This window comes from Pristiophorus japonicus, chromosome 7 (assembly GCF_044704955.1).
Source record: "Pristiophorus japonicus isolate sPriJap1 chromosome 7, sPriJap1.hap1, whole genome shotgun sequence".
NCBI lineage: Eukaryota > Metazoa > Chordata > Chondrichthyes > Pristiophoridae > Pristiophorus > Pristiophorus japonicus.
The window spans coordinates 70581883-70608538 of record NC_091983.1 but is presented as its reverse complement, the minus strand read 5'-3'; positions in this window follow the sequence as shown (position 1 = coordinate 70608538).

The following is a 26656-nucleotide window of genomic DNA, read 5'->3' as shown; positions in this document are numbered from 1 at the left end:
AGTTGCTTTTTTCAAGCATCTCCTGGACAGTGATGTTCTTGGTGGCGGGTGTGGGCCCTCAGAGACGGCATTGTGGAAGGCCCGGCTCAGGCCTCCTCAGCCTCTTCCTCAGACTATGGATGCACTGGTACACCACCTGAGGTTGGTCTGGGGATTGGAGTGGGAGTGTCACCAGTTGAATCCGTCATTCACCGCTGGCCAATGAGAGCCTGGACGTGTTCCCTTAGTGCAGCAGCTAACTCCGACATTCCCTCCCTAATCTGCTCCGACAGCGTATCAGCTACCTGCGACATTCCCTACCTAATGTATTGCGACCAGTGTTCCCATTTCTCCCGAATGTGTCGTTACTTCTGACAACAATCCCGCTATCTCATGACCCACCCATGGTGTCCAGGAGTGATTGGGTAAGCTCAATACTTTCCCCACTCATTGCCATGAGCTGAACCACGTCTGTTGGATCCTGCATTTCAGGAAAGTGCTCTCAAGCTCTCCTTCCCCTCCTCACCCTGGGTGTGGCTCGTTGAAACCACTGGGACCCGTAACCTTGTCTGCTCACTCGTAGCTGTCCGAAAAGGCTTGGCACATCCCTGTGCGGTACCACCTCCTCCAGACTCAGTGCCACAGTCTCAATATTGGAGACCTTCCCGCTCCCCCTGATCCTCCTGCTCATCCTCGTCCTGATCTTCCTGTGGGAGCTCTGCATTAAAGACTTCATCCTGGTCAGGCGCCTCCATGAATGATTGTTCTTCTGTGGTAGAGGCTTGTGATTCCTCAGGGGTGGGCGTAACTTCTGCAAAATATAACAGCAGATGATCGGTTAGCAGCAGGGGAGGGGGCAGGGTGGAATGAGTAGGCTCACACAGCGCAGGCTCATTTGAAGGACCACGATGAATGATAGCACATTGCATAAACCGAAGCATAGCTGATGGACAGTGTTATATATGTATACTTGTATTTACTCTACAGTCACCAGAGGGCTCATCCCCTGGAGTACCAAGGGATCCCATAATTCCTTGGGAGCACAGGTATTTAAGGAGACTTCACAGGTTGGAGAGGCACTCTGGAGACCTGCAATAAAAGACTAAGGTCACACTTTACTTTGAGCTCACAGTGTTCAGTCTGACTCTTTCTCCATTCACAACAACTGGCGATGAGATACAGATTGCGAACCCAAAGATGCCCAAGTGGGCATCCTGGAGAAATTCTCAACGGGAGATGATTGGGAAACTTTTGTGGAGCGACTCGACTAATACTTCATGGCCAACGAGTTAGATGGGGAAGAGAGCGCTGCCAAATGAAGGTCGATCCTCCTCACCGTCTGTGGGGCACCAACGTATGGTCTCATGAAGAATCTGCTCACTCCAGCGAAACCCACAGAGAAATCGTACGTCGATTTGTGCACGCTGGTCCGAGAGCATTTGAACCCAAAGGAAAGCGTTCTGATGGTGAGGTATCGGTTCTACACCTACAAAAGGTCAGAAGACCAGGAAGTGGCGAGTTATGTCGCCAAGCTAAGATGCCTTGCAGGACATTATGAATTTGAAGGACATTTGGAGCACATGCTCAGAGACTTTTTCGCATTTGGCATTGGCCACGAAACCATATTTCGCAAACTTTTGACTATAGCGATCCCAACCTTGAATAAGGCCATAGTGATAGCCCAGGCATTCATTGCCACCAGTGACAATACGAAGCAAATCTCTCAGTACACAAGAGCTGCTACAAGTACTGTGAACAAAGTGATGTTGTTTTCGAATCATGACGTTAAGGGCAGGTCACACATATCTGCAGCTACACGTCCGCAGATGTCTCAGAGTTCCCCTTCAAGGGTGATGAATGCAAGGCCATTAACACCTTGTTGGCGCTGCAGGGTTGTGATCATCATTTCCATTCATGCCGATTCAAAGAGTACGTTTGCAAGAGCTGTGGAACAATGGGACACCTCCAACGAGTGTGTAGGTGAGCTGCAAAGCCTATTAAATCTGCAAATCACCATGTTGCAGCAGATAACAGATTCACAGAGGATCATGACGAACCAGAGCCTCAGATAGAGGAGGCAGAGGTACATGGGGTGCACACATTCACTACGAATTGTCGCTCGATAATGCTGAATGTTGAACTAAATGGACTCCCGACGTCAATGGAGCTGGACACGGGAGCGAGCCAGTCCATCATGGGCAAAAAGACTTTTGAAAGGTTGTGGTACAATAAGGCTCAAGGGCAGTCTTAACTCCAGTTCGAACGAAACTAAGAACTTACACGAAAGAAGTGATTCCTGTAATCGGCAGTGCCACTGTAAATGCTTCCTACGATGGAGCGGTGCACAAGCTACCACTCTGGGTGATACCAGGCGATGGTCCCACGCTGCTCGGCAGGAGCTGGCTGGGAAAGATATGCTGGAACTGGGACGACATCCAAGCGCTATTCCCCGCTGATGACACTTCGTGTGCCCAGGTCTTACACAAATTTCTTTCGCAGTTCGAACCAGACATCGGGAAATTCCAGGAGCAAAAGTGCAGATCCAGCTAATTCCAGGGGCGCGACCCATCCATCACAAGGCGAGAGCAGTACCGTACATGATGAGAGAAAGGGTAGAGATCAAGCTAGACCGGCTGCAAAGAGAGGGCATCATTTCCCCGATCGAATTCAATGAGTGGGCCAGTCCTATTGTCCCAGTCCTCAAGAGAGACGGCACCGTCAGAATCTGTGGCAATTACAAAGTAACTATCAATCGTTTCTACCTGCAATACCCACTACCAAAGGCCAACGACCTCTTTGCAACGTTGGTGGGAGGAAAGACGTTCACGAAGCTGGATCTGACTTCAACCTACATGATGCAGGAACTGGAAGAGTCATCGAAGGCACTCACCTGCCTCAACACGCACAAAGGTCTTTTTGTTTATAACAGATGCCCATTTGGAATCCGATCGGCGGCGGCGATATTGCAGAGAAACATAGAAAGTTTACTGAAGTCAGTCCTGCACACCGTGGTCTTCCAGGACGACATCTTGGTCACAGGTCGGAACACAGTCGAGCATCTGCAGCACCTGGAGGAGGTTCTTAGTCGACTCAACCGCGTGGGGCTCAGGTTAAAACGCTCAAAGTGCCTGAAGTGGAGTTCCTGGGAAGGAGGATTGCAACGGATGTCATCAGGCTCACCAACGTGAAGATGGAGGCAATCGAAAACGCATCAAGGCCAGAGAACGTGATGGAGCTGCAGTCGTTTCTGGGACTCCCGAACTACTTTGGTAACTTCTTACCGGATCTCACCACACTGTTAGAACCACTGCATGTCTTACTACGAAAAGGGGATGAATGGGTTTGAGGCAAAAGCCAAGAAAATGCCTTTGTAAAAGCGAGAAAATTGTTATGCTCAAACAAATTGCTTGTGTTGTATGATCCATGTAAGCATTTGATACTAGCATGTGATGCATCGTCATATGGCGTCGGGTGTGTATTGCAACAAGCTAATGGTTTCGGGAAACTCCAAGCGGTTGCTTATGCATCCAGGAGCCTGTCTAAGGCTGAGAGACCCTACAGCATGACTGAGAAAGAAGCATTAGGATGTGTCTATAGGGTAAAGAAAATGCATCAATAACTGTTTGGGCTAAAATTCGAATTGGAAACTGACCATAAGCCACTTATATCCCTGTTCTCCGAGAGTAAAGGAATAAATACCAACGCATCAGCCTGCATCCAGAGATGGGCGCTCACGTTGTCCGCATACAACTACGCCATCCGCCATAGACCAGGCACAGAAAACTGCGCCGATGCTCTCAGTAGGCTGTCATTGCCCACCACAGGAGTGGAAATGGCGCAGTCTGCAGATCTAGCCATAGTTATGGATGCATTTGAGAGTGAGCAACACCCGTCACTGCCCGGCAGACCAAAACCTGGACAAGCCAGGACCCCTTATTATCTCTAGTCAAAAGCTGTGTGCTTCACGGAAGCTGGTCCAGTGTCCCAGTGGAAATGCAGGAAGAGATAAAGCCGTTCCAGCGGCGCAAAAATGAAATGTCTATACAGGCAGACTGCCTTCTGTGGGGCAATCGAGTAGTGGTCCCCAAGAAGGGGAGAGACACGTTCATCAATGACCTCCACAGTACCCACCCAGGCATCGTAATGATGAAAGTGAAAGCCAGATCCCACTTGTGGTGGCCCGGTATTGATGCGGACTTAACAAGTTCTGCGTTCACAGATGTAACACATGCTCGCAGTTAAGCAATGTACTCAGGGAGGCGCCGCTAAGTTTATGGTCTTGGCCCTCCAAACCTTGGTCTAGAGTACACGTCAAGTATGCAGGCCCGTTCTTGGTTGTAGATGCGTACTCCAAATGGATTGAATGTGAGATAATGTCGACTAGCATGTCTGCTGCCACTACTGAAGGCCTGCGGGCCATGTTTGCCACACACGGCCTACCCGATGAGCGACAACGGGCCATGTTTTACCAGTGCCGAGTTCAAAGAATTCATGACCCATAACGAGATCAAACATGTCACATCTGGACCATTTAAGCCAGTGTCCAATGGTCAGGCAGAGAGAGCAGTGCAAATGATCAAGCAAGGCTTGAAGAGGGTAACTGAAGGCTCACTGCAGACTCGCCTATCCCGAGTCCTGCTTAGCTACCGCACGAGACCCCACTCACTCACTGGGATCCCACCTGCTGAGCTGCTGATGAAAAGAGCACTTAAGACAAGGCTCTCATTAGTTCACCCTAATCTCTATGAACAGGTAGAGAGCAGGCGGTTTCAACAAAGTGCATACCATGATAGCGCAAATGTGTCACACGAGATTGAAATCAATGATCCTGTATTTGTGTTAAATTATGGACAACGTCCCAAGTGACTTCCCAGCACTGTTGTGGCCAAAGAGGGAAGCAGTGTGTTTCGGGTCAAACTTTCAAATGGACTCATCCACCAGAAACACTTGGACCAAATCAATTCACGGACTATCCTGAGCAACCCACCTTGGACCCTACCTTTTTTGATCCCCCAACATACACACCAGTGGCAACCGGCACCATGGTTGACCATGAAGCAGATCCCATCATCTACAGCAGCCCAGCAGGGCCCAATACACCAGGCAGCCCAGCAAGGCCAGCTGCACAGCACCCCAACGAGGGCCCAACAAATGATTCAACAATACCAGTTTTGACACCGAGACGATCAACCAGAGCAAGAAGGGCCCCAGATCGACTCACATTATAAATAGTTACACTATTGATTTTGCGGGGGAATGTTGTTATATATGTATACTTGTATTTACTCTGTACAGCCACCAGAGGGTTAATTCCCTGGACCCCATAATCCCTTGGGAGCACAGGTATTTAAGGAGGCTTCATAGATTGGAGACGCACTCTGGAGACCTGCAATAGACTAAGGTCACACTTTATTTTGAGCTCACAGTGTTCAGTCTGACTCTTTCTCCATACACAACAGAGAGGACATTCCATAAACCAAAGTGTAGCTGATGGAGAATACATCCCATAAACCAAAGCCTGTCTAGCCCTCGCAGGACTTAAAATTTAGCCAAGCCAAACAGTGGAATTTGCAGTACTTACTCTCTCTTTGTCAGCTGCGCCCAGCTTGTGCACCGATTGTTGACCTTCTAGAGCCAGCTCGCTTCCATGGGTGTCAGTGTGTGCACATTTGCCGAACCTCCTCCAGTTTTTGTTTGCTCTCTGTTTATGTGCGCCACCTTCCTCTGCAAAGATGAAAATAGAACTTTTTAAGAGACGGGGAATTCTGTGGTCGCACACACAGATGGTCACGTTTACAATTGTAATTCCAGTACATAAATGAAAATATTACCTACAGAAACTATTTGGCCAAGGTCCTGCCACTTCTTTTTATACTACCTGCCAGTCCTCGGGGTGGCCACCATTGCAGAGAAATCATCCCCAACTTTGTCCCAACGTCTGTTCATTTCTTTGGGCTTTACTTTAACTGGACCTTTGTTCTGAAGCTCGCGCCATCTGCTCTCAATGATAGAAACCAGGGCCTCAGTTTCATCTGCTTGAAAATTCCTGGTCTTTGTCCCATGATTCATATTGCAGCAGCTCCGATTTGTATACTCCCAAGCAGTTCTGAAAGTGCGTGGCACAACTCACCCATCATGTGCAAAACCTTTTTTTGGTGCCTTTCGGCCTGGAATAGCAGTGGCACCGGCACCTGGAGCAGGGGGCCTTTCGGCCCGGGATAGGAGTGGCACTGGCACCGGGGGGTGGGGGGGCCTTTTGGCCCGGGATAGCAGCGGCATAATTTTCCGTTTCCAGCCCAACCTCAGCCCTTGGTCAGTTTCAGTTTCCAGCTTCAGCCCTTCAGAGCATCCCTCGTTACCCTGGCAACATCAGTTTTTGGCACAGGCCTCAAGCTCCACCCACAAAGCTTAAGGCCAATGTGCGCCGCTCCAAACTCAAAACTCAGAACTTTTTTTTTGCCGCAGTCGGGCCACAAAAAAAATCAGACATACCTTTTCAACTGTGCCAAAAATTGCCCATGTGAAACCTTGAGCCCAGAGTGAGTGGGTAAACACATGGCAACAGGAATATAATGTGGAGAAATGTGAAGTTATCCTCTTTGGTTGGAAAAATCCAAGAGCAGAGTATTTTTTAAATGTTAAGATGCTGGGAAATGTTGGTGTTCAGAGGGACCTGGGTTTCCTTGTACTTGAAAGTTAACAGATAGGTACAGCAAGCAATTAGAAAAGCAAATGGTATTTTGGCCTTTATTACAAGAGGATTTGCGTATAAAAGTAAAGATGTCCTAATGCAATTATATAGGGCTCTGGTGAGACCACACCTGGAATACTGTATACAGTTTTGGTCTCCTTACCTAAGGAAGGATATACTTGCCATAGAGGGAGTGCAACTAAGATTCACCAGACTGATTCCTGGGATGGGAGGATTGTGTTATGAGGAGAGATTGAGTAGACTAAGCCTATAAAGTTTAGAAGAATGAGAGGTGATCTCATTAAAATATACAAAATTCTTACAGGGCTTGACAGGGTAGATGCATGAAGGATGTTTCCTCTGGCTGGGGAGTCTAGAACCAGGGGTCACAGTCTCGGAGTAAGGGGTCGGCCATTTAGGACTGAGATGGGGAGAAATTTCTTCACACAGAGGGTGGTGAATCTTTGGAATTGTCTACCTCAAAAGGTTATGGAGGCTCAGTCATTGAGTATATTCAAGACAGAGATCGATAGATTTTTGGATATTAAAGAAATTAAGGGATATGGGGATAGTGCAGCAAAGTGGAGTTGAGGTTGAAGATCAGCCATGATCTTATTGAATGGCGAAGCAGGCTCGAGGGGCCGAATGGCTTATTTCTGCTCCTAATTCCTATGTTCTTATGAAGCCCAGGATTCCGAATGCTTAATTAACTGCTTTGTTAACTTGACCTGCCACCTTCAAAGACTTGTGCACAAGCATCTCCAGGTCACTCTGTTCTTGCACGCCCTTTAAAATTGTACCATTTAGTATGCATGGCTTCTCCTCATTCTTCCTACCAAAATGTATCACCTCACAGTTTTACCTTCACTCGATCAATTAGTTTCTCTTGTCAATAAAGTTACACTTCGTAACCTATATTTTTCACTTTTGTGCAATTGGAGTGTATCTTGTGGCGATTGGTCTTCTGCTCACCACACAAATGTGTCCTTGGCCCCAGCCCATCTTCCGACCATGGGTTCATTTATATATTTTTGGCAGCCTTCCAGACTCTTGTCAGTAGGGGGAGTGCAAGTCTCAGTGGCCAGTAAAGTTCAAGTTGCTTGTAAAACTTTTCATGATTGATTGCACAAGCTTTCAAATTTTTAAAACATTAAATCCACCCTCCTCTGCTATCATTGCAGCACTAAATGCCAGCGACAAACAGGCATCCCTGCCATCTATCATTGCTATGGGTCAAGTGACAGAAAATACGTTGGATAATGCATCTCCAATGTTAGAATATCATTTCACTATGTCCACCCAGATATGTGCAGGTTTATCGTATATCATCCGTCACTTCCCCATTGGACTTGAATATTTTGGGGGGTGCGGGGTTGAGTTGTGGTGGAGAGTGCTTCTGTCCCATCTTCTCCTCCAGTCCCGGCCAGAATTTGTCTGAAAGAGGGCAGAAGATTCTAGCCCATTTGTTGGTGCCATCTGCACTTGCTGTCTGTATAGATCAGTGAACCTGAAAACCTCACCACTGGGCATCAGGAACATACGAGTTGTCAGTGTCTGACGTGGTCAGCACAAAGTAAAGATGCCAACATTGGATAAAAAGTCAACCCATTCATTCAGCTTTAAAGAAAAATAATAGCTGGCTTAGAATGTTGGACAGAGACTGACAGCTTTCAATCACTCACAGCTGCCCATTGTCCTGTACATAATATCATACGATTTTTAAAAAAAAACAGTAAATTTGTAATTTGATTGTCTTAAAGACTGATCAATTGAATTTTTGTTAGTACAATTTGGATATGGATTGAGATTGCATCTTCTCCCATCCTCCGAAAAAAAACTCTGATTTTCTGAATCCAAAATTTCAAGAAAGACTTGCTAATGAGAGCAGTCACTAGATAACCAAGGAGACAAATGTCCTGAATAGATCGTGTTCCTGATTGGTGGGGAAATAACATGCATGAAAGAGATAATCACTTTACTACAAAGGAAATGAAATCAGCAGGATTGAAAGCTCAATATTTTAAAAATCAATTTATCAATGTAATTTTCTTTGAAAGTCTACCAACCCATCACTCAACCTTTTCGCATCACCAATCAGAAGCCTGCAGAAAGATTATAGTTTGTAAACATATGACATCATTCAAATATAGAATGGGCAAAACAGCTGCACTATCATGCACAGCAGACCCTTAAAGCAACACCTGTATCTGAATCTAAATTCTGCTGAAGGATAATTTTGCATCCATCTCAAATATATTCACTTTTCAAACGTGTCAAAAATGCCAAAATTCAGAAGGAATTACCTCATAGTTTCCTGTGAATAGGAAGCAGAATGATTTCAGAAATCCCTTCTATCCCTTTGAGCGATTAGGGAGTCAAGTGTTATAGGGAACGGGCAGGGAAGTGGAGTTGAGGCCAAGATCAGATCAGCCATGATCTTATTGAATGGCGGAGCAGGCTCGAGGGGCCAAATGGCCTATTCCTGCTCTTATTTCTTATGTTCTTATGTTCTATTGACAGAATTAAGGGATGATTTTCCTGGCCCAGCTTTGCCCCATCACTGGGCGTGAGCAGTCCACTGCTGTCTTCTGTTGCAGGAGCCAGCCTTGCTCTGCCCGTTGCTGGAAGTCCCGGCCACTCTGGGGCAGCATGAAGGAGGTGAGTACAAAGCAAACTACCCCATTTCCCTGACTTCTGTGCCTGGGGAATAGGCATTTCGGGTGGATAAAGTGAGAAGACTCGGCCTCTATATATGTTACAGAATTTTCTGTGAAATTTTGAAATTTTTGCTATTTGGCCGGGAGTGCAGGGGTAGCGGGGGAGGGGGGTAGGGAGTCCAACTTAATTTATATTAACATGTAGCTATTAAGTTATATTCAGCACAGCAGGGGTTAAATCTAACCAACGGACACATAACCATCAGAGAATGTTAAACATCTCTGCCTCTCCACCTCTCTCTTCTACTTAAAGACTCCCTGAAAACCTACCTCTTTGAACAAGCCTTTGGTCACCTGCCCCAATATCTCTTTATGTGGCTTGGTGTCAAATTTTATTTAATAATGCTCCTGTGAAGTGTCTTGGGACTTTTTAGTATGTTACAGGCGCTATATAAATGCAAGTTGCTGTTGTTTTATTTGACCGAGTAGCCAGAACTGAACAAAATGGCCAGCAGAATTAGGGGCTCAATTTTCTCCAATGCGTTTTTTTTTGGCGTATTTGAAGAGTTACGCTTGTTTTTTTGGGGCCCGACTATGCCAAAAAAAAAACTTGCAACTTTCCCCATTGTAATTTTTGAAATTGGCACCGCGCAGTCTGTCCTTTAGCTTTGGGGGCTGGAGCCTAAGGTCTGCGCCGAGAAAAGGAGGTGCCCCCTTCTGCGCATGCGCGAAAAAAAAAAAGATGTTTTTTTACGTGACTGGTATGGGCGTGCATGCCCAGTACACCTCCCGGTCTGCATTTAGCCATTTTTAAAGAGCGAGTTGTGTGTGAGAACTTTTCTTCTGAGTCGAAAAAATCGGAGCTGCAATATGCAACCCGGCTCAAGGACCAAGAATTTCTCACAGGATGAAGTGGAGGCCCTGGTTACTGTAATTGAGGCCAGAAGGCATGAGCTGGACACCAGCAGAGGTCACATAAAAATTATACCAAAAGAAATGAAGAAATGCTGGAACCAACTTTCACAAGATTACTGTGCAATGGTGACCACCCCGAGGTCCGGAGATCAGTGCAAAAAGAAATGGCAGAACCTTGGTCAAGCAGCTGGTGTAATTAATATTTTCATTTATTCACTGGAATCGCAATTGTAAATGTGACCATCTCCATGTCCCACCCAGCAGAAAGACAGTCTCTTTAAAAAGTTATTTTTTCATCTTTGCAAAGGAATGCGGCCCACAACAAAAGAGAGAGAACGCTAACAGGAGGAGACCCGGCAAATCTGCACCCACTGACACCTGTGGAAGAGAGGGTCGCTGCTTTGATGGGTCCTGCCTGGAGAAAAGCAACCACCACTGCACAAGCTGGGCCCACACTCGAGGGAGAGGGTAAGTCTGCAAATTCCACAGTCTGGCTCTGCTAAATGTTAAGTGCTGCGCGGGCTAGCCATGCTTCGATTCATGGGGTTGTCTCCCTCAGCTACACTTTGGTTGATGCAATGTGCTATCATTCATCATGATCCTTCAAATGAGCCTACTGTCTGCGCTGTGTGAGCCTACTCATGCCCCCCTGCCCCTTCCTCTGCTGCTAACCATTTGTCTGTTCTGTCATATTTTGCAGAACTTGAGGCCAACCCTGACGAGGCTGAAGCCGATGCAGAAGATTCAGAAGCGGGCGAGCCTGAAGAGGAGAACATCTTCCAATCCCACCTTTTAGATCAAGAGCATGGGGGTGAGGGGGAGGGGGAGAGGATGGGGTAGGATGAAGCCCCATTCTTGTACTCACTCTGGAGGAGGTGCTGGTGCCGCCCATTTCGTTGCCAGCCCCTTTCCCTGAGTGGTGCGAGTGTTGGGACTTTTCCTGGTTTCACACAGTCCGAGGCTGCGGGTCCCAATGGGTTGCAGTGAGCCACACCCAGAGCCCCACCGTCCGAGGCTGCGGGTCCCAATGGGGTGCAGCGAGCCACACCCAGAGCCCCACTATCCGAGGCTGCGGGTCCCAATGGGGTGCAGCGAGCCACACCCAGGGCCCCACCATCCGAGGCTGCGGGTCCCAATGGGGTGCAGCGAGCCACACCCAGAGCCCCACTATCCGAGGCTGCGGGTCCCAGTGGAGTGCAACGAGCCACACCCAGGGCCCCACCATCCGAGGCTGCGGGTCCCAGTGGAGTGCAACGAGCCACACCCAGAGCCCCACTATCCGAGGCTGCGGGTCCCAATGGGGTGCAGCGAGCCACACCCAGGGCCCCACTATCCGAGGCTGCGGGTCCCAATGGGGTGCAGCGAGTCACACCCAGGGCCCCACCATCCAAGGCTGCGGGTCCCAATGGGGTGCAGCGAGCCACACCCAGAGCCCCACTATCCGAGGCTGCGGGTCCCAATGGGGTGCAGCGAGTCACACCCAGGATGAGGGAGCTAGACAGCGTTCGCCTGAAATTCAGGATGTAACAGATATGGTTCAATGATGGCAATGAGTGGGGAGAGCATTGAGCTTACCCAATCACTCCTGGACACCATCAGTGGGGTGGGTGATGAAGTATCAGGACTGTCGGGAAAAGTAACAACAGTCTCGCGAGAAATAGGAACATTGTCCGGGCACATCAGGGATGGAATATCGCAGGCAGCTGATACACTGTCGGTGAACATTAGGGAGGGAATGTTGCAGGTAGTTGAGACACTGTCAGGGCACATGAGGGAGGGAATGTCAGAATTAGCTGCTGCAATAAGGGAACATGCCCAGACCCTGCAGCCATTGATGGAATCAACTGCCACTCGCACTCCAATCCCCAGACCAATCGCTGAAGAGGCCCAAGCCCGGTCTTCTACATTACTGCCTGCCCACAACCCCCACCAAGAAGTGCGCATTACCCGAGATGCTCGAAAGAATAAGCTTGGTACCAACCTGAGAAACACTGCGCCATCGCCTGCAGGTAGGGGTGGAGTCACCAAGACCAAGCACAGCGGGCGGTCTTAGAATAAGGTGGAAGAGAGATGGGTGTAGCCTGTCTTTGCTACTGTTGTTGGTGTTATTGTTGTTGTTATTATTATTGTTGTTACTGTTATTCTTATGTTATTGTTATTTAACTTGTAAATTTACAAGTTTAAAAGTTTGTAAGTGATCTTAACTGAATAGTTTAAAGTTTGATACAAGAATATTTTATTAAAGTTAAGTACAAACAAGTGTTAAAATTTTGAATAAAATATATATTTTAAATTATAACTAAATCATTTACATTATTTGTTCCATTATTAACACAGCTTTTTGAACAAAAGAAGAATCATTTCCATCATTTGTTCCATTAACACAACACAATATTACGGAACAGGTCCAAACAGTAAACATGGTCCATTTTCATTAGTTGCCGCTGAGCCTTCAGGCAGCAAAGCGTTCACGGATGAACTGCTGGCGCAAGGCTCGAGCAATCGTTAAAGGGGCACGATGGCTCGCCCTCCTCCGCCATCGGACTTCATGTTCATGTAGTTGCATGGCTTCCTCGTCCTCCTTCTCATCATCTGCATCTTCCTTCTCATCATAAGCTACTCTCCCCTCAGGTGGGTCTTCGACTATCAGCTGCTGCTGCCTCATGATGGCTAAGTTGTGCAACATGCAGCAGACAACAGTGAACTGACCGATAATCTCAGGGGAGTATTGCAAGTAGCCTCCGGGATGGTCCAGGCATCGGAAACGCTGCTTCAAGATGCCAATGGTCTTCTCTATTATGCTGCATATCACAATGTGCGACATGTTCTATTCCCGCTCAGCTTCCATCCAGGTTACATGTAGGGGCGTCATGAGCCAAGATTGGCGAGGCCATACCCTTTATCCCCCAGCAGCCAGCTCTGCCCTTCTGGCTGCTGCTGAAACATGGCAGATACAGTGCTCTCATATAGCATGGAAGCATCATGGGTGCTCCCAGGGTATCTCGCATCAACTGCCATGATGTGATGCATGTCATTAGAGACGAGCTGCACGTTCATCCTTTTTGGTTCCTGTACATCTTGGAATCCTCCAAAGGTGCTCGCAAGGCGATGTGGGTACAATCAATGCAGCCCTGTACCTTGGGAGGAAGTCAGCAATCGGGGAGATGTCCACAGCCCTGTCACGCATTGCCTGGGTGGTCATGGGGAACTTTATGTAATCATTCCTCAGGCATATAGTTCAGCAGTCACCTGCCGACTGCAGATATGCGTTGCATGTTGAGAAATGGCCTACACAACTCCAGTTGTGGCCTGGAATGATCCAGATGCATAAAATGAAAGTGCAGCTGTAACCTTTACTTCAACTGACAAAGCAGTCCTCCTGACGCTTCTAGGATGCAGGTCTGCTTTTATTAACTCACAGCCTTCTCATATAGTCTGCCTCACTCAGATATAGGTATGAATGCCTGTCTTGATATACCCAATGTGGGTAAGGCCTCCTGCCCATCATCCTACGTGTTCTGAGGTTCCACAGGTGATGCTGTGTAATCAATCTTCTCCTCCTCCGCACAATCATGCAGAAGGATTGCACGAGTTATGGCATTATCAATGTTGCCCCCATAATTAAATTGTAGCTTTGCAACAACATCAAAACAGTAGGACAAAGCACTCACACCTCTTCTTACCTCTCTCTCTCCAAGGTGGATGCCCTATCTATCACTGTCTTAAATTTATTCAATGTCCCAGCTTCCACAGCTCTCTGAGGCAGCGAATTCCACCGATTTACAACCTTCTGAGAGAAGAAATTTCTCCTCATCTCACTTTTCAATGGGTGGCCGCTTATCCTAATATTATGCCCTCTAGTTCTAGTCTCCCCTATCAGTGGAAACATCCTCTCTGCATCCACCTTGTCAAGCCCCCTCATAATCTTATACATTTTGATAAGATCACCTCTCATTCTTCTGAATTCCAATGAGTAAAGACTCAAACTACTCAACCTTTCCTCATAAGTCAACCCCCTCATCTCCGGAATCAACCTAGTGAACCTTCTCTGAACTGCCTCCAAAGAAAGTATATCCTTTCTTAAATATGGAAACCAAAACGGTACGCAGTATTCCAGGTGTGGCCTCACCAATACCCTGTATAACTGTAGCAAGACTTCCCTGATTATATACTCCATCCCCTTTGCAATAAAGGCCAAGATTCCATTGGCCTTTCTGATCATTTGCTGTACCTGCATACTGACCTTTTGTGTTTCATGTACCAGGACCCCAAGGTCCCGCTGTACTGCAGCACTTTGCAATTTTTCTCCATTTAAATAATAACTTGCTCTTGGATTTTTTTCTGCCAAAGTGCATGACCTCACACTTTCCAACATTATACTCCATCTGCCAAATTTTTGCCCACTCACTTAGCCTGTCTATGTCCTTTTGCAGGTTTTTTGTATCCTCTTCACACATTGCTTTTCCTCCCATCTTTGTATCATCAGCAAACTTGGCTACATTACACTTGGTCCCTTCATCCAAGTCGTTAATATAGATTGTAAATAGTTGGGGTCCCAGTACTGAGCCATGTGGCACTCCACTAGTTACTGATTGCCAACCCGAGAATGAATCATTTATCCCGACTCTCTGTTTTCTGTTAGTTAGCCAATCCTCTATCCATGCTAACATATTACCCCAAACCATGTGAGCTTTTATCTTGTGCAGTAACCTTTTATGCGGCACCTTGTCAAATATCTTCTGGAAGTCCAAATACACGACATCCACTGGTTCCCCTTTATCCACCCTGTTCATTATATCCTCAAAGAATTCCAGCAAATTTGTCAAACATGACTTCCCCTTCATAAATCCATGCTGATTCTGTCTGACTGAATTATGCTTTTCCAAATGTCTTGCTACTGCTTCTTTAATAATGGACTCCAACATTTTCCCAACCACAGATGTTAGGCTAACTGGTCTATAGTTTCTGCTTTTTGTCTGCCTCTTTATTTAAATAGGGGCATTACATTTGTAGTTTTCCAATCTGCTGGGACCTCCCCAGAATCCAGGGAATGTTGGTAAATTACAACCAATGCATCCACTATTCCTGCCGCTACTTAAGACCCGAGGATGCAAGCCATCAGGTCCAGGGGATTTATCCACCTTTAGTCCCATTATCTTACTGAGTACCACCTCCTTAGTGATTGTGATTGTCGTTTGAGAATAGTGTTATTGAAGGGAGGGCCACAGAGAAAGAGATAACTTATGGATTTAATTGAGATAGGAGGAGCTCTGGGAACTCAAGCAATGAATTCTGGTAATAGGGAATGTTTGGGAGGAGTATAAGGCTATGTGCAAAATGGATTGCTGAAAGATATGAATGAGGTACAAAAACAATCGCTAAGTGAGCAGACCATAATGTTCCAGTCAATTATTGAGGTTGTGACGGCACTCGGGAAAACTCAGGAAAAGGTTAACGACATTATTTCAGAAAATGGGGAATCAACTCGTCAAGCCGCAAGGGTGGTAGCATGTACGGTATACGAAAATATCCTCCTGACACAAGTACAGGAGGGACTGCAGGACCTAGAAAAGGGGAGGATCCCCTTCTGGGTGTCTGTTGACCAATCTGCGGGTGGGTTTCTCCGATGTACCCTGGGACTGACTCCCCTCCTCTGTGTGTGATCCCCAGATATGGGAGGGCGATGGGGGCCCAAGGACCGTGTTCTAGTATTAATCACACAGATTATAGTCCCGGGCTCTTCGTCGGGGCAGCCCTCCGGACGCCAAGATTGGAGAAGTCACAGGAATGGGAACGAGTTACAGTGTCCTCGTGGGAGTGTTAGAGGTCGAGATACATTCGGAACATAAGGAGAGACATAACTTGGAAGGCCCCTAACATTGAATGTTGCCACCCGATTGGAGGAGTATCGGTTTGCTCCTGTGATGTAACCGAATCAGGAGATCCGGGATGCGGTTTAAACTTAAACGAAGATGATCCCCCGGTTTGTTCCATGAGCATTGAGAAATGGGGCTACCCGAATCACTGGGTACTATCTGTCCCCAATGGTATGATCTTTGGAGTGACCAATCAAAAAAAAGTATAGACTTGGATTAAAGACTTGCGTGTTCACAACCTCTTACTTCTGCTTCCACCCCACTGAGAAAACCATTACATAGAAACATAGAAAAGAGGTGCAGGAGTAGGCCATTCAACTCTTCGAGCCTGCACCACCATTCAATAAGATCATGGCTGATCATTCCCTCAGTACCCCTTTCCTGCTTTCTCTCCATACCCCTTGATCCCTTTAGCCGTAAGGACCATATCTAACTCCCTCTTGAATATATCCGATGAAGTTTCTCCTCATATCAGTCCTAAATAGCCTACCACTTATCTTAAGACTGTGTCCCCTAGTTCTGGACTTCCCCAACATCGGGAACATTCTACCTGCATCTAACCTGTCCCGTCCCGTCAGAATCTCATATGTTTCTATGAGATCCCCTCTCATCCTTCCAAACTCCAATGTATAAAGGCCCAGTTGATCCAATCTCTCCTCATATGTCAGTCGAACCATCCCAGGAATCAGTCTGGTGAACCTTCGCTGCACTCCCTCAATAGCAAGAACGTCCTTCCTCAGATTAGGAGACCAAAACTGAACACAATATTCCAGGTGAGGCCTCACCAAGGCCCTGTACAACTGCAGTAAGACCTCCCTGCTCCTATACTCAAATCCCCTAGATATGACGGCCAACATACCATTTGCCTTCTTCACCGCCTGCTGTACCTGCATGCCAACTTTCAATGACTGATGAACCATGACACCCAGGTCTCATTGTACCTCCCCTTTTCCTAATCTGTCGCCATACAGATAATATTCTATCTTCGCGTTTTTGCCCCCAAAGTGGATAACTTCACATTTATCCACATTATACTGCATCTGCCATGCATTTGCCCACTCACCTAACCTGTCCAATCACCCTGCAGCCTCCTAGCATCCCCCTCACAGCTCACACCGCCATCCAGTAAAATGTCATCTGCAAACTTGGAGATATTACACTCAATACCTTCATCCAAATCATCGATGTATATTATAAAGAGCTGGGGTCCCAGCACTGAGCCCTGCGGCACTCCACTAGTCACTGCCTGCCTTTCTGAAAAGGACCCATTTATCCCGACTCTCTGCTTCCTGTCTGCCAACCAGTTCTCTATCAACGTCTGTATATTACCCCCAATACCATGTGCTTTGATTTTGCACAACAATCTCTTGTACGGGACCTTGTCAAAAGCCTTTTGAAAATCCAAATACACCACATCCACTGGTTTTCTTTTGTCCACTCTACTAATTACATCCTCAAAAAGTTCCAGAAGATTTGTCAAGTGTGATTTCCCCTTCATAAATCCATGCTGACTTGGACCGATCCTGTCACTGCTTTCCAAATGCACTGTTATTTCATCCTTAATAATTGATTCCAACATTTTCCCCACTACTGATGTCAGGCTAACCAATCCATAATTACCCGCTGTCACTCTCCCTCCCTTTTTAAAAAGTGGTGTTACATTTGCTACCCTCCAGTCCATAGGAACTGATCCAGAGTTGATAGACTGTTGGAAAATGATCATCAATGCATCCACTATTTCTAGGGCCACTTCCTTAAGTACTCTGGGATGCAGACTATCAGGCCCCGGGGATTTATCGGCCTTCAATCCCATCAATTTCCCTAACATCATTTCCCACCTAATAAGGATATCCTTCAGTTCCTCCTTCTCACTAGATCCTCGGTCCCCTAGTATTTCCGGAAGGTTATTTGTGTCTTCCTTCGTGAAGACAGATTCAAAGTATTTGTTCAATTGGTCTGCCATTTCTTTGCTCCCCATTATAAATTCACCTGACTCCGACTGCAAGGGATCTACATTTGTCTTCACTAATCTTTTTCTCTTCACATATCTATAGAAGCTTTTGCAGTAAGTTTTTATGTTCCCGGCAAGCTTCTTCTCACACTCTATTTTCCCCCTCTTGATTAAACTCTGTCCTCCACTGCAGAATTCTAAATTTCTCCGAGTCCTCAGGTTTGTTGCTTTTTCTGGCCAATTTATATGCCTCTTCCTTGGATTTAACACTATCCTTAATTTCCCTTGTTAGGCACGATTGAGTTACCTTCCCCGTTTTATTTTTACGCCAGACAAGGATGTCCAATTGCTGAAGTTCATCCATGTGATCTTTAAATGTTTGCCATTGCCTATCCACCGTCAACCCTTTAAGTATCATTTGCCAGTCTATTCTAGCAAATTCACGCCTCAAACCATCGAAGTTACCTTACCTTAAGTTCAGGACCCTAGTTTCTGAATGAACTGTGTCACCCTCCATCTTAATAAAGAATTCTACCATGTTATGGTTGCTCTTCCCCAAGGGGCCTTGCACAACAAGATTGCTAAATAATCCTCTCTCATTACACAAGACCTAGTCTAGGATGGCCAGCCCTCTAGTTGGTTCCTCAACATATTGGTCTTGAAAACCACCCCTAATACACTCCAGGAAATCCTCCTCCACCGCATTGCTACCAGTTTGGTTAGCCCAATCAATATGTAGATTAAAGTCACCCATGATAACTACTGTACCTTTATTGCATGCATCCCTAATTTCTTGTTTGATGCTGTCCCCAACCTTACTACTACTGTTTGGTGGTCTGTACACAACTCCCACTAGCATTTTCTGCCCCTTGGTAGCTCCACCCATACTGATTCCTCATCATCCAAGCTAATGTCCTTTCTTACTGTTGCATTAATTTCCTCTTTAACCAGCAATGGCACCCCGCCTCCTTTTCCTTTCTGTCTATCCTTCCTAACTGTTGAATACCCCTGGATGTTGAGTTTCCAGCCTTGGTCACCCTGGAGCCATGTCTCTGTGATGCCAATTACATCATACCCGTTAACTGCTATCTGCGCAGTTAATTCATCCACCTTATTCTGAATACTCCTCGCATTGAGGCACAGAGCCTTCAGGCTTGTATTTCTAACACAATTTGCCCCTTTATAATTTTACTTTAATGTGGCTCTTTTTGCTTTATGCCTTAGGTTTCTCTGCCCTCCACTTTTACTTTTCTTCTTTCTATCTTTTGCTTCTGCCCCATTCTACTTCCCCCTGTCTCCCTGCATATGTTCCCAACCCCCTGCCATATTAGTTTAACTCATCCCCAACAGCACTAGCAAACACTCCCCCTAGGATATTGGTTCCGTTCCTGCCCAGGTGCAGACTGTTCAGTTTGTACTGGTCCCACCTCCCCCAGAACCAGTTTCAATGTCCCAGGAATTTGAATCCCTCCCTTCTGCACCACTCCTCAAGCCACGTATTCATCTGAGCTATCCTGTGATTCCTACTCTGACTAGCATGTGGCACTGGTAGCAATCCTGAGATTACTACTTTTGAGGTCCTACTTTTTAATTTAGATCCTAGCTCCCTAAATTCATCGTGTAGGACCTCATCCCGTTTTTTACCTATATCGTTGGTACCTTTAAGCACCACGACAACTGGCTGTTCACCCTCCCTTTTCATAATGCCCTGCACCCGCTCCGAGACATCCTTGACCCTTGCACCAGGGAGGCAACATACCATCCTGGAGTCTTGGTTGCGGCCGCAGAAACTTCTATCTATTGCCCTTACAATTGAATCCCCTATCACTATAGCTCTCCCATTCTTTTACCTGCCCTCCTGTGCAGCAGAGCCACCCACGGTGCCATGGACTTGGCTGCTGCTGCCCTCCCCTGATGAGTTATCCCCCTCAACAGTATCCAAAGCGGTGTATCTGTTTTGCAGGGGGATGACTGCAGGGGAACTCTGCACTACCTTCCTTGCACTGCTTTTCCTGTTGGTCATCCATTCCTTATCTGACTGTGTACCCTTTACCTGCGGTATGACCAACTCACTAAACGTGCTATTCACGTTATTCTCAGCATGGTGGATGCTCCAGAGTGAATCCACCCGCAGCTCCAGTGCCACAATGCGGTCCGTCAGGAGCTGCAGGCAGATACACTTCCCACACACGTAGTCGTCAGGGACACCGGAAGCGTCCCTGACTTCCCACATAGTACAAGAAGAGCATAACATGTGTCCAAGCTGTCCTGCTGTGACTTAACCCTTAGATAAACTTAAATTGGCAACAACAATGCTGAAGGTTACTTACTGATAAAGAAAAAGAAAAACTACTTACCAATCATCAGCCAATCACTTACCCCCTTGGCTGTGATGTCACCTTTCGATTTCTTTCTACTTCTTTTTTGCCTTCTCACCCTGCTGCAGCTGCACCAGTTGGCCTCTTTTAGGCCTCCTGACTCGACGCTGCCCCTCCTCCTCGCTCTCCTGCTCCCCGACTGCGACTGGTGGGCCTCTTTTAAACCTCCAGACTCGACGCTGCTCCTCCTCCTCGCTCTCCTGCTCCCCGACTGCGAGGATAATTGCTATCCGACACAGCAACACAATTCCACCACTCTCTGAGCAAACATGAAAGGAATGGCTGCAGCCGTTGAGGCAGCACACGCCTTCGGGAACCCAATTCCTCCACTCTCTCTAAATATGAAGCAGATCTTGCAACGCACCGCGAGCTCCCAGAAACATTTGATAATCAAGCGACAGAGGGCTAAGGAAAGAGCTAGTCAGCTAGATGAGGAACTAGGAGTGGGACCCTGGTATGCGACAACATAATCCCTGGCTACGTCTAACATCAGTGATATTATTGCTTCTACAGTCTTGATTTGTCCCCAGAGTGCTTATGTATTGCTATCACATTTAGTGCCTGGTGAGGAGCCTACAGGCTACCCAGGGCCGGATGGAAATAGTGACATTTCAATACTCTGCGGGTGAAAATAAATTGTAACGTGAGAGGGGGGTCATTGTTTGTACTACCCAGTTGCCAATGAACACACCCTCCCTGACTTTAAGTCAGTAAAGGCATGTGAGGGGGAACATGTAAGATGGCTGCTGCACAGCTTGTAAAAAGGGAACAGCAATAATTATGGGTGATTTTAACTTCCATATTGATTGGACAAATCAATATGGTCAGGGTAGCCTTGAGGAGGAGTTCATAGAGTGCGTAAGGGATGGGTTCCTTGAGCAGTATGTAACAGAATCAACCAGAGGGCAGGTTATCTTAGATCTGGTCCTGTGTAATGAGACAGGATTAATAAACAATCTCCTACTAAAGGATCCCCTTGGAATGAGTGATGATAGCATGACTGAATTTCAAATTCAGATGGAGGGTGAGAAAGTTGGATCTCTAACCAGTGTACTAAGCTTAAATAAAGGAGACTATAAAGGTATGAGGGGAGAGTTGACTAAAGTGGACTGGGAAAATAGATTAAAATGTAGGACAGTTGATGAACAGTGGTGTACAATTAAGGAGATATTTCACAACTCTCAAGAAAAATATATTCCATTGAGGAGGAAAGGGTGTAAGAGAAAAGATAGCCATCCATGGCTAACTAAAGAAATAAAGGACAGTGTCCAATCAAAAACAAGGGCATACAAAGTGGCCAAAACTAGTGGGAGGCCAGAAGACTGGGAAGCTTTTAAAAGCCAGCAAAGAATGACTAAAAAAATGATTAAGAAAGAGAAGATAGACTATGAAAGTAAATTAGCACAAAATATAAAAACAGATAGCAAGAGTTTCTATAGGTATATAAAAAGGAAAAGATTGGCGAGAGTAAATGTTGGTCACTTAGAGGACGAGACCGGGGAATTAGTAATGGGGAACATGGAGATGGCAGAAACTCTGAACAAATATTTTGTATCAGTCTTTACGGTAGAGGACGCTAACAATATACCAATAGTGGATAGTCAAGGGAGAAAGGAACTTATCACAATCACTAAGGAGGTGGCACTCAGTAAGATAATGGGACTAAAGGCAGATAAATCCCCTGGACCTGATGGCTTGCATCCTAGGGTCTTAATAGAAGTAACGGCAGGGATTGTGGATGCATTGGTTGTAATTTACCAAAATTCCCTGGAGTCTGGGGAGGTCCCAGCAGATTGGAAAACTGCAAATGTAACGTAATGCCCCTATTTAAAAAAGGAGATAGACAAAAAGCAGGAAACTATAGACTAGTTAGCCTAACATCTGTGGTTGTGAAAATGTTGGAGTCCATTATTAAAGAAGCAGTAGCAGATCATTTGGAAAAGCAAAATGCGGTCAGGCAGAGTCAGCATGGATTTATGAAAGGGAAGTCATGTTTGACAAATTTGCTGGAGTTCTTCGAGTGTAAAGAACAGGGTGTATAAAGGGAAACAAGTGGATATGGTATATTTGGACTTCCAGAAGGCATCTGACAAGGTGCCACATAAAAGGTTACTGCACAAGATAAAAGTTCACGGGGTTTGGGGTAATATATTAGCATGGATGTAGGATTGGCTAACTAACAGAGAACAGAGAATCGGGATAAATGGTTCATTCTCTGGTTGGTAACTAGTAACGTGTGGGATGCCGCAGAGATCAGTGCTGGGACCCCAACTATTTACAATCTATATTAACGACTTGGAAGAAGGGACTGAGTGTAACGTTGGAAAGTTTGCTGACGATACAAAGATGGGAGGAAAAGCAATGTACGAGGAGGACACAAAAAAACCTGCAAAACGACATAGATAGACTAAGTTATTGGGCAAAAATTTGGCAGATGGAGTATAATGTCGGAAAGTGTGAGGTCATGCACTTTGGCAGAAAAAAAATCAAAGAACAAGTTATTATTTAAATGAAGAAAGATTGCAAAGTGCCACAGTACAACAGGACCTGGGGATACTTGTGCATGAAACACAAAAGGATAGTATGCAGGTACAGCAAGTGATCATTGGCCATTGGCCTTCATTGCAAAGGGGATGGGGTATGAAAGCAGGGAAGTCTTGCTACAGCTGTATAAGGTATTGGTGAGGCCACACCTGGAATACTGCATGCAGTTTTGGTTTCCATATTTATGAAAGGATATACTTGCTTTGGAGGCAGTTCAGAGAAGATTCGCTAGGTTGATTCCAGGGATGAGGGGGTTGATTTATGAGGAAAGGTTGAGTAGGTTGGGCCTCTACTCATTGGAATTCAAAAGAATGAGAGGTGAGCTTATCGAAACGTATAAGATTATGATGGGGCTTGACAAGGTAGGTGCTGTCATGTATTGATGCTTGGGGTCACTGTGGAACCCCACTGGAAACAAGCTTCCAGTCACTAAAACATCCATCAATCATTACCCTTTGCTTCCTACCTCCAAGCCAATTTTGGATCCAACTTGCCACTTTGCCCTGTATCCCATGGGCTTTAACCTTCATGACCAGTCTACCATGTGGGACCTTATCAAAAACCTTGCTTAAAGTCTATATATACTGCATCGTACCCTCATCAAGCCTCTTGATTACCTCCTCAAAAAATTCAATCAGGTTAGTCAAACACGAACTTCCCTTAACAAATCTGTGCTGACTGTCCCTAATTAATCATTGCCTTTCCAAAATACAGATTTATCCTATCTTTCAGGATTTTGTCCAATAATTTTCCCACCACTGAGGTTAGGCTGACAGGCCTGTAATTACTCGGCCTATCCCTTTCTCCCTTCTTAAACAAGGGTAGTACATTAGCAGTCCTCCAATCATCCGGCACCATGCCCAGATCCAAAGAGGACTGGAAAATGATGGTCAAGGCCTCTGCTATTTCCTCTTTTACTTCGCTCAACAGCCTGGGATGCATTTCATCTGGGCCTGATCTGATACTATCCAGATCACTATTTACTGTGTTGCCAAGGTTTGCATCATGTGCAACCTTTGACGTTGCATTTAACGTCGTAAAACGTCCCAAGGCGCTTAGCAAGAGCTATAGCAATAAAAACATTTTTTGACACCGAGCCACATAAGGAGGTATTAGTACAGGCGGACAGACAAGAGAAAGCTAGAGAAAAAAGGAGGGCTCGGGCGAGTAGGAGTGAAAGTCACAGAGGAACACGATTGAGAAAGGAACAGACATTGCGACGATTGGATGGGAGAAAGACTCACAAAGCAGCGAATCAATTTGGGATAGACATGCTGCGAGATTTCTTTGTGATAGGCATCAACCATGATGTGATTCTCCGGAAATTATTGGTTGCAGAGACGCTGGATTTGAGCTGGGTGTTCTTTGCCTTTCCGTCATTGTTCATAGGTTTATATGTAACCTTTAGGGTTGCTGACCAAGGGCCGTGTGGCTCTTTGTCGGCTGGCGTGGACACGATGGGCTGAAATGGCCTCCTTCTGCGCTGTAAATTTCTATGTTTCTATGTTTCTATTTCAGGAGCGCATAGACTGGTAAAATGGGCAGACACATGGCAGATGCAAGTTAACGTGAATAAGTGTGAAGTGATGCACTTTGGGAATGCACGGGCAAATCCCTGCACTGTTTGTAAGGGGACTGCATCTATAAATAAACTAGCATGGTGATCCAGCGAGGAATTGCATGGAGTGAGGAGTAGGATCTGTGTCTAATGTCAGATGTGAGTGTGTGTGTGTGTGTGAGAGCGTATCAGGAGAGTTCACTCCCATTCACACAGCAATGGGACCTGCACCTTTTAAAGATCCACGCATAGTTATAATGGAACAACAGGATATCAATTTATTTACAAGCCATAAAATCACAAATTTACAAGTCAGGTTGAATGATTGATCAGTCTGCTGCTGAGAGGAGATGGAGAAGGTTGGTGGCTTGAGCGTTGAGCCTTCAGTCTTTTGGTGAGCAGCAGAAAGGACCATCAGCAGGTTGGGGCCTTCAAAAGAGCATATCACTTCCAGGTACAGTGCGTGCTGGTGAGCGATGGCTGTGAAGAGAGCGACTGGATTGGACGTCACCAAGGTACAGGTTGCTAATTGGAGCGTGGGCAGGTACAGTAGGAACGGCGAGGCCGAGGCGAAGGTGCGGCGATAGGTTGTAGAGCGACGTGATCGGGGTCCAGGACAGGCGTGATTTTGGGGCCCAGAAGAGGCATGGGCCCAGGAGGAGGGACCGCCTATGATGAAGATGATGAACGGCAGCAGTTGACCCTCCGGGTGAGTCGGACAAGTTCCGCCTGTTGGTGTCGTAAACATGCCAAGGTTTCTGCACCTGCTCACAGTTGTTCCTGGGGGTCCTGAAAGAATGACTGACAATCCTGGGCATATGGCCTGATCCGTTTGGGGAGATCTCGAGCCAACTGGCGTGAAATGCTTCTGAAGAAGCTCACGCAGCTCCTGGTAGGTGCATTCTCATAATTATCAATCAGCGTGGAAGCCTCGACAGATCCAATGAGTGGGAAGAGCAATCGTAGTGCGGAACAACAAGCACTGGTCACCTCCTCACTCTATCCATCCAGGTGCAACAACAAGTGCACCAGGTTGGAATGGACCTGTCGGCAGGAGGATTTGGAACATCCCATTCCACATTTGGCCAAGATCCCCAACACGCTGAATGCTTCAGCCCGCATCTCAATTGAGATTGAGCCTCAAAGAGAGGTTGGATCCTGGTGAGGATTTTCCCTATAAATGGATGGATGTTTCTGATAAAGTTGAGGGGATCTGGCTATCAGAGTAATGGCCTTTATCAGGCTGAGCTTTAGTGTAACATCCCTGGATTCAGATTTTTTCTCCTGCCCAGTTATGATGTATTGGTTGATCACAGCTGGCAGACTGTGGGTCTCGATTGTGGGCGGCACTAGTTCCTCAGGTGCGTAGAAGGCCATGTCCTCATAACACAGAACCAGAGTGCTCTTGGCTTTAGCCAAATCCCCTTCAGGCTTGTTCCGAAGAATATTCATGAAACCTTTTGCTTTCTCAAAGTGGTTGGAGTTAGAAAACTCCTTCAGGCTGCTGAGGGTTTCATCAAAGTGTGTCATGGCACAGAAACCAATGGCGAGGGCTGCACCCTCTCTCTCCGCACTCTCACTGTGCTGCACACTCAGTAGCATTTTGGAAAGCTCCCCCTTTATTTCCGTAGTGTGGATCTGTCGGAGCACTGTCCCTAGTGATTTATACACAAAGCCCTTCTCTTGTGGGGAGAGATTGCTGGTGCTGATCTCTTTGTGCATTTGATCAGCAAGCTAACATGTCCATTCCTCGTCATCAATGGCATTGAGAGATGTGGAAAAGACCAGCAATAATTTCTCCTCCCATTCCCTTTGGGCCAGAGAGTCCTTTGAATTCATCAGCAGTTCCTCTATCAATGAATGCAACGCCTCGTCCCGCCCCCTCACTGTTGCTGGGTGGATATTGAAGCTCAGGACTTGCATTAGCCTCAGTGCCGCAGAACCTCGGCTTCCTCCCTGATATGGGCAACAAGACACGCCGAGGAGCCAGGTCAGCAATGCCTAGGCTTTATGGAGATTAACATCTTCATTGCAAGTGAAGAAATATCTTTCACTGCTGGCTTGCAGTTTCTTTTTTCCAAGATGTGCAGCACAGTTACATATTTTT